The following is an 8,424-nucleotide window of genomic DNA, read 5'->3' as shown; positions in this document are numbered from 1 at the left end:
TGCTGGATGATTGAGTCCAGAAGGTTGCACGGTGCCCTCCCAGAAGTACAAGTACTTCACCAAGGCCGGCATCGTGGTCTGGTGTTGACTACCTGCTCTTCCTCCACATCTTCACATCGGTTGTGATCTAACATGAGAAGGAGTGGCACTAGGAGGTCGGCACCATCACTGAGACCTGGCAAAAGGATGACGACTCAGAACACAGAAGAATATATCTCTCTCAGCTATGCTGCAGCCCACTTTTCAGCTGTTATCATCATTGTGACTACTACTGCTACGCCTGGATTGGGCCCATTATCTCACATCCTGCTGCACCACAACAGAGATTCAGGGGCTTGTGATGAGGTCAGGCCAACAGAGTTCATCAGGCAAGATAGTATGATTATCTGATGATTAACTGATGGCATTTAAAAATGCGTGATGACAGCATACAGTTTCATACCTGGCAAGTCTGCCCAGGAATTGATGTTACAAAAAGGTCAACGACTTACATATTTAAAGACGTAAATATTAAATTCTTTCATTATATAATCTGTGATCCCTGAAGTTTGGCGCCACCTTGTGTGACTCAAGTGTGACAGACCATCTAACTATCTGATTATTTCATTATTCAAATCTGTCCTTTCCTCTCCAGGGAGAGTGGAGTCTGTATCCACCTTGTTGGTGTTAAATTGTATCTTGTGGGTTCTTTCTATCTATCTATTTTTCTTTCTATCTTTCTTCATTTCTTTATTTAAATCAATGTTGATATCATTTTGTTATCTCTCTAGGGGTGAACTAAGAGAAATTATCTCTTTATTCATTCATTTTTTTGTTCAAATCTATGATTAAGAATTCAATGTCTCTTCACTATTGAGCAATCATTTAGGCTTCACGCATAAAACACCACCCACTTGTTTAATGTTTATTCATTTAATTATGAAAATCTGTCAGTATGTATTCAGTGATCACTGGAGTTTTGAGCCTCCTTAGGGGAGACCGTTGTACCAGACCATCACATCATCTAATACTACACTTAATTCTTTAACTGTTAAACTAGGAAATTAAGTAATAATTCATCATTTAATTTACGTATTTAAAATACAGGTAATGTTAGGGACCAGAATTCCCTTTTGGAGTCAGATTTTGGGAGTTGATGATGTAATATCATCTTATTACTTCATCATTTAGCTATGTAAATTGATCTTTACATCAGCGATAGGTTGATGACTTTGGTGCCATCTCGTCAGTGTTACTATATCTCACGTCCTGCCGCACCACAACAGAGATTCAGGTGCTTGTGATGATGTCAGGCCAATTGAATTCATCAGGGAAGACAGTATGATTCTCTGATGATTAACTGATGCATTTTAAAAATGCGTGATGACAGCATACAGTTTCATACCTGGCAAGTCTGCCCAGGAATTGATGATACAAAAAAATGTCAATGGCTTACTTATTTAAAGATGTAATTATTAAATTCTTTCATTATATAATCTGTGATCCCTGAAGTTTGGCGCCACCTTGCCTCACACTCAAGTATGTGAGATGAACTAACTATCTGATTATTTCAGTATTCAAATCTGTCTTTTTCTACTCCAGGAAGAGTGGAGTCTTGGATCCACCTTGTTGTTGGTGTTAAATTGTATCTTGTGAATTCTTTCTATCTTTCTTTCTTCCTTTCTTACTTCCTTCCTTCCTTTATTTCTTTCTTATTTCCTTCCTTTATTTAAATCTAGGTTGATATCATTTTGTTATCCCTCTATGGGTGAATTATGAGAATCTCTCTCTTTATTCATTCATTTATTTGTTCAAATCTATGATTAAGAACTCAATGTCTCTTCAGTATTGAGCAGTCATTTAGGCTTCATGCATAAAACACCATCCACTTGTTTAATGTTTATTCATTTAATTATGAAAACCTTTCATCATTTATTCAGTGATCACTGGAGTTTTGAGCCTCCTTAGGGGAGACTGTTGTACCAGACCATCAATCATTGAATACTACACTTAGTTCTTTAACTGTTAAACTAGGAAATTAATTAATAATTCATCATTTAAATTACGTATTTTAAAATACAGGTAATGTTATGGACCAGAAGTCCCTTTTGGAGTCATATTTTGGTAGTTGATTATGTAATATCATCTCATTACTTCACCATTCAGCTATGTAAATAGATCTTTACAGCTGCAATAGGTTTACGACTTTGGTGCCATCTCATCAGTGTTAATATAAAAGGTCCACTAGTTAATTATCAATTTAATTTTTTAAATTCCTCATTATTCCAGGAAGAGATCAGTCTGACTACTCCAGGTGAGATTTAAGTATGCACCACCGTGACATTATTCAATAATTTTTCATTATGTATTCATTATTTAAATCGATGAAGATGTTGTTCTTCTTGACTGGAGTCGGGCCATTCTTCCATGGGAGTTAATCACGTGGCATTATTTGATTATCTAAGTACTACTTCATTGGCAATCACTGGAGTTGGGTTCCATCTTATGAAAGTTAAGTATGGAGGACTATCCAAATATTGACTCATTTGATAGCATAAGTAATGATGGTGTCATCTGTCATATGGCTTCTGTGGGATCGACACAGAAGGAGATCGGTACCAGAAGTAGTGCCCAGAGAATGGGGGACACTGCATTATACAGTGACTACTGATTTTTAACAATCGAATGATTATAAGATTTTCAAAAAACTGTACTGTTTCGCATCATCGGTTTCTGAGAGGTTGCAACAGAACTGACCCATGAAGGACACAGTGACCACCGATTTTAAAAATGGAATAACTGAATAATCTCCTGATCAGGGAATCTCATCTAATGAACTCTGTCGGACTGTTAACATGACACACCACCAAAAATAAATCACTCTAAATAATCGTATTAGAATGATGAGTACAGGACTTAATAGAAAACAGTCAATTGAGGAATCCAAAATGACTGAAAGAAATAGAAGACACTGCTCAAAATCCTTAATTGTTAGCCTAATGCACATCTAAACCACTTTGAGAAACCATGGCATCAAGCTCCTCTAAAGGTAAGAGAATGAAGAGGAGTTTATTTTCTTTTCAATAAAGAGAAAAGGATAATGGTAGAGACGACTAATTCTATTGTTTCCGTTCTAGAAATTAGAAAATTGAAGCATAGAAAACAGGTTTAAAATACTCATCATTGTACTTGAATGGCACAATGATGCTTTCATTTTTGTGCTTATGTCACTATAGGCATATTGTAGCTTGAGAGAGTGGTAAATATTTGTAACTCAAAAGAAAGAGCCCTGCTCTGTTTTTGTGAGAATCTAGGAGAGGATGTAAGGTTAGTTCCTTGCTGGGTATACTCCTTTTAGCATGCGGCAGGGGCACTAGAATGTGACAGAATGTTGGTTCATAAATGTTGCCTAGCAACCCTGCTTGCATTCTGTATCCTGGTAACATGGGCCAAGGACCAGAGAGCAGATTCGAAAAAGTGTTATCATGGGACATTACAGTCTCCCAAAATAACTATCTCCTAAAACTTTTCATGACAGCATTTGATTCGCCTAAATAAGTCATATCCTTACCTCTGGAAGTGTGCCTACAGCTTTTACTAGTTACCAAATTCAAGATTACCTAATCATCAGAAAACGTAGTCTGTAGAGACACAGTACAATATCTTCCGTTTATGAATACTCTCTCTCCTAAGATGTGAAACTAGGGAATAAAAGATAGTAAGACTCACAATTATTTATCAAAAGGTGAGTTTGCCATTGTTGACTTACTTCAGGAAGGTGATAATCCATTTGTTAGAGTAGACTTATTGATTTTTGGATTTCAGTGGACTGAGGTTAGGTGATGTGGGAGGCAATTATTATAGACCATCTTAATGTCAATTATGTCGTTAAAATATTTAAATTAAACACGACAGCATCGTTCATGAGCCTGATTTGGAGCCACCTTAGGGAAATGGATGATGTTGCATGAACTCATTATTTGATTATTTAATTACATAAAACAATGATTATATCGTCCAAGACAGCTGGAATCTATTGCCACAGACGATCTAAATATCTGATTATTTCATTATTCATATCTGTCTTTTTCTACACAAGGAAGAGTGAAGTCTGAATCCACCTTGTTGGTGTTAAATTGTATCTTGTGCATTCTTTCTTTATTTCTTCCTTTCTTTATTTCAATCAATGTTGATATCATTTTGTTATGTCTCTAGGGGTGAATTATGAGAAACTATCTCTATTCATTCATTTTTTGTTCAAATCTATGATTAAGAACTCAATGTCTCCTCAATATTGAGCAATCATTTAGGCTTCTCGCATAAAACACCATCCACTTGTTTAATGCTTATTCATTTAATTATGAAAATCTGTCATTATGTATTCTGTGATCACTGGAGTTTGAGCCTCCTTAGGGGAGACCATTGTACTAGACCATCACGTCATCTAATGCTACACATACTTCTTTAACTGTTAAACTATTAAAGTATGTAATAATTCATCATTTCATTTACGTATTTAAAATAAAGGCAATGTTATGGACCATAAGTCCCTTTTGGAGTCAGATTTTGGTAGTTTATGATGTAATATCATCACATTACTTCGCCATTTAGCTATGTAAATAGATCTTTACATCAGCGATAGGTTTAGGACTTTGGTGCCATCTAGTAAGAGTTACTATAAAAGGCCCACTAATTAATTATCAATTTAATTTTTTAAAAACTTCGGTATTCCAGGAAGAAATCAGTCTGACTACTCCATGTGGGATTTAAGTATACACCACCATGTCATTATTCAATCATTTTTGATTATATATTATTTATTTAAATTGATGAAGATGTTGTTCTTCTTGACTGGAGTTAGGCCATTCTCCATGGGAGTTCATCTTGTGGTATAATTTAATTATCTAAGTACTACTTCCTTGACAATCACTGGAGTTTTGTTCCATCTTATGAAAGTTAAGTATGGAGGACTATCCAATTATTAAGTTATTTGATTGTGTAAGTAATGATGGTGTCATCCGTCATTTGGCTGCTGTGGGATTGACACAGCAGGAGATTGGTACCAGAAGCAGTGCTTTGAGAATGGGGGACACTGCCTTATGCAGTGATTACTGATGACGTATTAGTAGATTTTTAACAATCGAATGATTACACGATGTTAAAACAATTGTACTGTTTCGCATCATCAGGATCTGAAAGGTTGCAACAGTACTGACCCATGAAGGACACAGTGACCACCGATTTTAAAAATGGAATAACTGAATAATCTCCTGATCAGGGAATTTCATCTAATGAACTCTGACGCGCTGATAACATGACATACCACCAAAAATAAATCACTCTAAATAACCATAATAGAAAGCAGGGTACAGGAATTAATAGAGAACAGTCAATTGAGGAATCCAAAATGACTGAAAGAAACATAAGACACTGCTCAAAATCCTTAATCATCAGCCTAATGCAAATCTAAACAACTCTGAGAAACCATGGGGTCAAGCTCCTTTATAGGTAAGAGGATGAAGAGGAATTAATTTTATTTTCAATAGAGGGAAATGGTAGAGGCGATTAATTGTATTGTTTCCGTTCTAGAAATTAGAAAATTGCAGCATAGAAAACAGGTTTAAAATACTCATCATTGTACTTGAATGGCACAATGATACTTTTGTTTTCATGCTTATGTCTCTATAGGCAAGTTGTAGCTTGAGAGACTGGTAAATATGTAGAACTCACAAGAAAGAGACCTGCTTTGTTTTTGTGAGAAACTCAGTGAGGCTGTAAAGTTAGTTCATCGGTGGGTATGCTCCTTTTATCATGTGAGAGTGGCAAGAGAATGTGAAAGAATGTTGGTTCATAAATGTTGCCTGGCAACTCTGCTTGCATTCTGTATCCTGGTATCATGGGCCAAGGACCAGAGAGCAGCTTTGAGAAAGTGTTATCATGGGACATTACAGTCTCCCAAGATAACTATCTCCTAAAACTTTTAATGACAGCATTTGATTCACCTAAACAAGTCATAGCTACACCTCTGGAAGCGTGCCTACAGCTTTTACTGGTTACCAAATTCAAGATTACCTAATCATCAGAGAATGTAGTCTGTGGAGAAACAGTTCAAAGTCTTCTGTTGATGAATACTCTCTCTCCTAAGAAGTCAAACTATGGAACAAAAGACAATAAGTCTCACAATTATTTATCAACAGGTGAGTTTTCCTTTGGTGACTTCCTTCAGAAAGGTGATAATCCATTTGATAGAGTACACTTAGTGATTATTGGATTTCAGTCCATCTCTTTTGAGGGAGACGCCCACCATTAAATATGTGATATCTTCTAAAAACCATGCATACACAATGACAGTTCAGCATTTGAACATGTTACTACTCTGCTCTGCGATTAAATATCTGATAAACCTGGGATTTCCCACAATCATGTGGGAGTCAACTGAGTGTCAATTGTGTGGGGTCTGGCAGACCATTTCATCCTCAGATTATGTCGTTATTTGATTATTAAAATAAGACATTAGATAATTCATGATCAGTGGATTTTGCTGACGCAATATGGGAGGCAATTATTATAGATCATCTTAATATCAATTATGTAGTTAAAATATTTAAATTAATCAAGACAGCATGGTTCATGAGCCTGGTTTGGAGCTACCTTAGGGAACTGGATGATGTTACATGAACTCATTATTTGATTATTTAATTATATAAAACAATGGTTATATCGTCCATGACACCTGGAATCTGGTGCCACAGATCTTCAAATTTCCTAATTAATGAATTTAAATTGACAATCTGTGTTAATCCCCAAGGTAATGTAAATATTTGTATAGTTATGTAAACAACAATCCTCCATTCCATGAAAAGACCTTTAAAGCTCCCTCTTGTGGAAATAATGTGCAATATCTTCACATTGTATGATTCATTGACTCAATTGATGATGATGATGACATCCTTCATGACTGTAGTCTGGCCATGCTTCCCTGCCAGTAGAATGCTATATACCCTATTTATTGTGACAGTTAGCTATTAGTGACTTATTTAATTCTCTAAATTATGTAAATGACAGAGACTGCCATCACCGATTAAGGTTAGGGTGCAAAAATCTGTCAGGGACAAGGTTAGGAAAGTTGTAGACATGGGCAGAGCATTTTCTGAATGATCTATGCATCCCCCAGAGTACGAGGGATGCTGGGTGATTGAATCCAGAAGGTTGCATGGTGCCCTCCGAGAAGTACAAGGACTTCACCAAGGCCGGCACAGTGGTCTGGGTGTTGACTACCTGCTGTTCCACCACATCTTCACATCGGTTGTGATCTACCATGAGAAGGAGTTGCCACCATCACCGAGACCTGGCAAAAGGATGACGACTCAGAGCACGGAAGAACCTCTCTCAGCTATGCTGGTGATGCCCCTGCTGTAGCCATCTTTTTACCTGTTAGCAACATTGTGGCTACTACTGCTACGCCAGGATTGGTCCCATTATCTCATATCCTGCCTCACCACAAAGGAGATTCAGGCGCTTGTGATGATGTCAGGCCAACAGAATTCATCAGGCAAGACAGTATGATTATCTGATGATTAACTGATGGCATTTTAAAAATGCATGATGACAGCATACAGTTTCATACCTTGCAAGTCTGTCCAGGAATTGGTGATACAAAAAATAGTATCTTTTGAATTCTTTCTTTCTTTCTTTCAAAAAGAGGAAGCTTTTCAGGTCTCTTCATGGAATGGAGGATTTTGGTTTACATAACTTAATATTTACATTATCTCGATTATTAACACAGACTGTCCATTTAAATAAATTCATTATGTAATTAGATTATCTGTGGCACCAGATTCTTGGTGTCATGGATGATATAATCATTGTTTTATATAGTTAAATAAGCAAACAATGAGTTAATGTAACATCATCCAATTCCCTAATGTGGCTCCAAACCTTGCTCTTGAACAAAGCTGTCGTGATTAATTTAAATATTTTAAGTACAAAATTGATATTTAGATGTTCCATAATAATAGTTTCCCACATCGTGGAATCCACTGATCATGTATTATCTAATGTCCTATTTTAATAATCAAATAAAACATAATCAGATGATGAAATGGTCTTCCATACTCGACACAACTGACTCTCCCTGACTCCCACATGATTGTGGGACACTCCCAGGTGCATCCCTTATTTAATCGGAGAGCAGAGTGGTGAAATGTTTAAATGTTGAAATGTCATTGTGTATGCAGGGTTTTTAGAAAATCCTAAATATTACATGTTGGACCCCTGCCTCAAAAGAGATGGACTGCAATCCAATAATCCCTAAGTACACTCTAACAAATGGATTATCACCATCCTGAAGGAAATTAACAATGACAAATTCACCTTTTGATGAATAATTGTGAGTCTTATTATCTTTGTTTCCATAGTATTAATTCTTAGGAGAGAGAGAATTCA

The sequence above is a fragment of the Phodopus roborovskii genome, unplaced genomic scaffold, assembly GCF_943737965.1.
Source record: "Phodopus roborovskii unplaced genomic scaffold, PHOROB, whole genome shotgun sequence".
Classification (NCBI taxonomy): domain Eukaryota; kingdom Metazoa; phylum Chordata; class Mammalia; order Rodentia; family Cricetidae; genus Phodopus; species Phodopus roborovskii.
Note: the sequence above shows the minus strand (reverse complement) of the source record.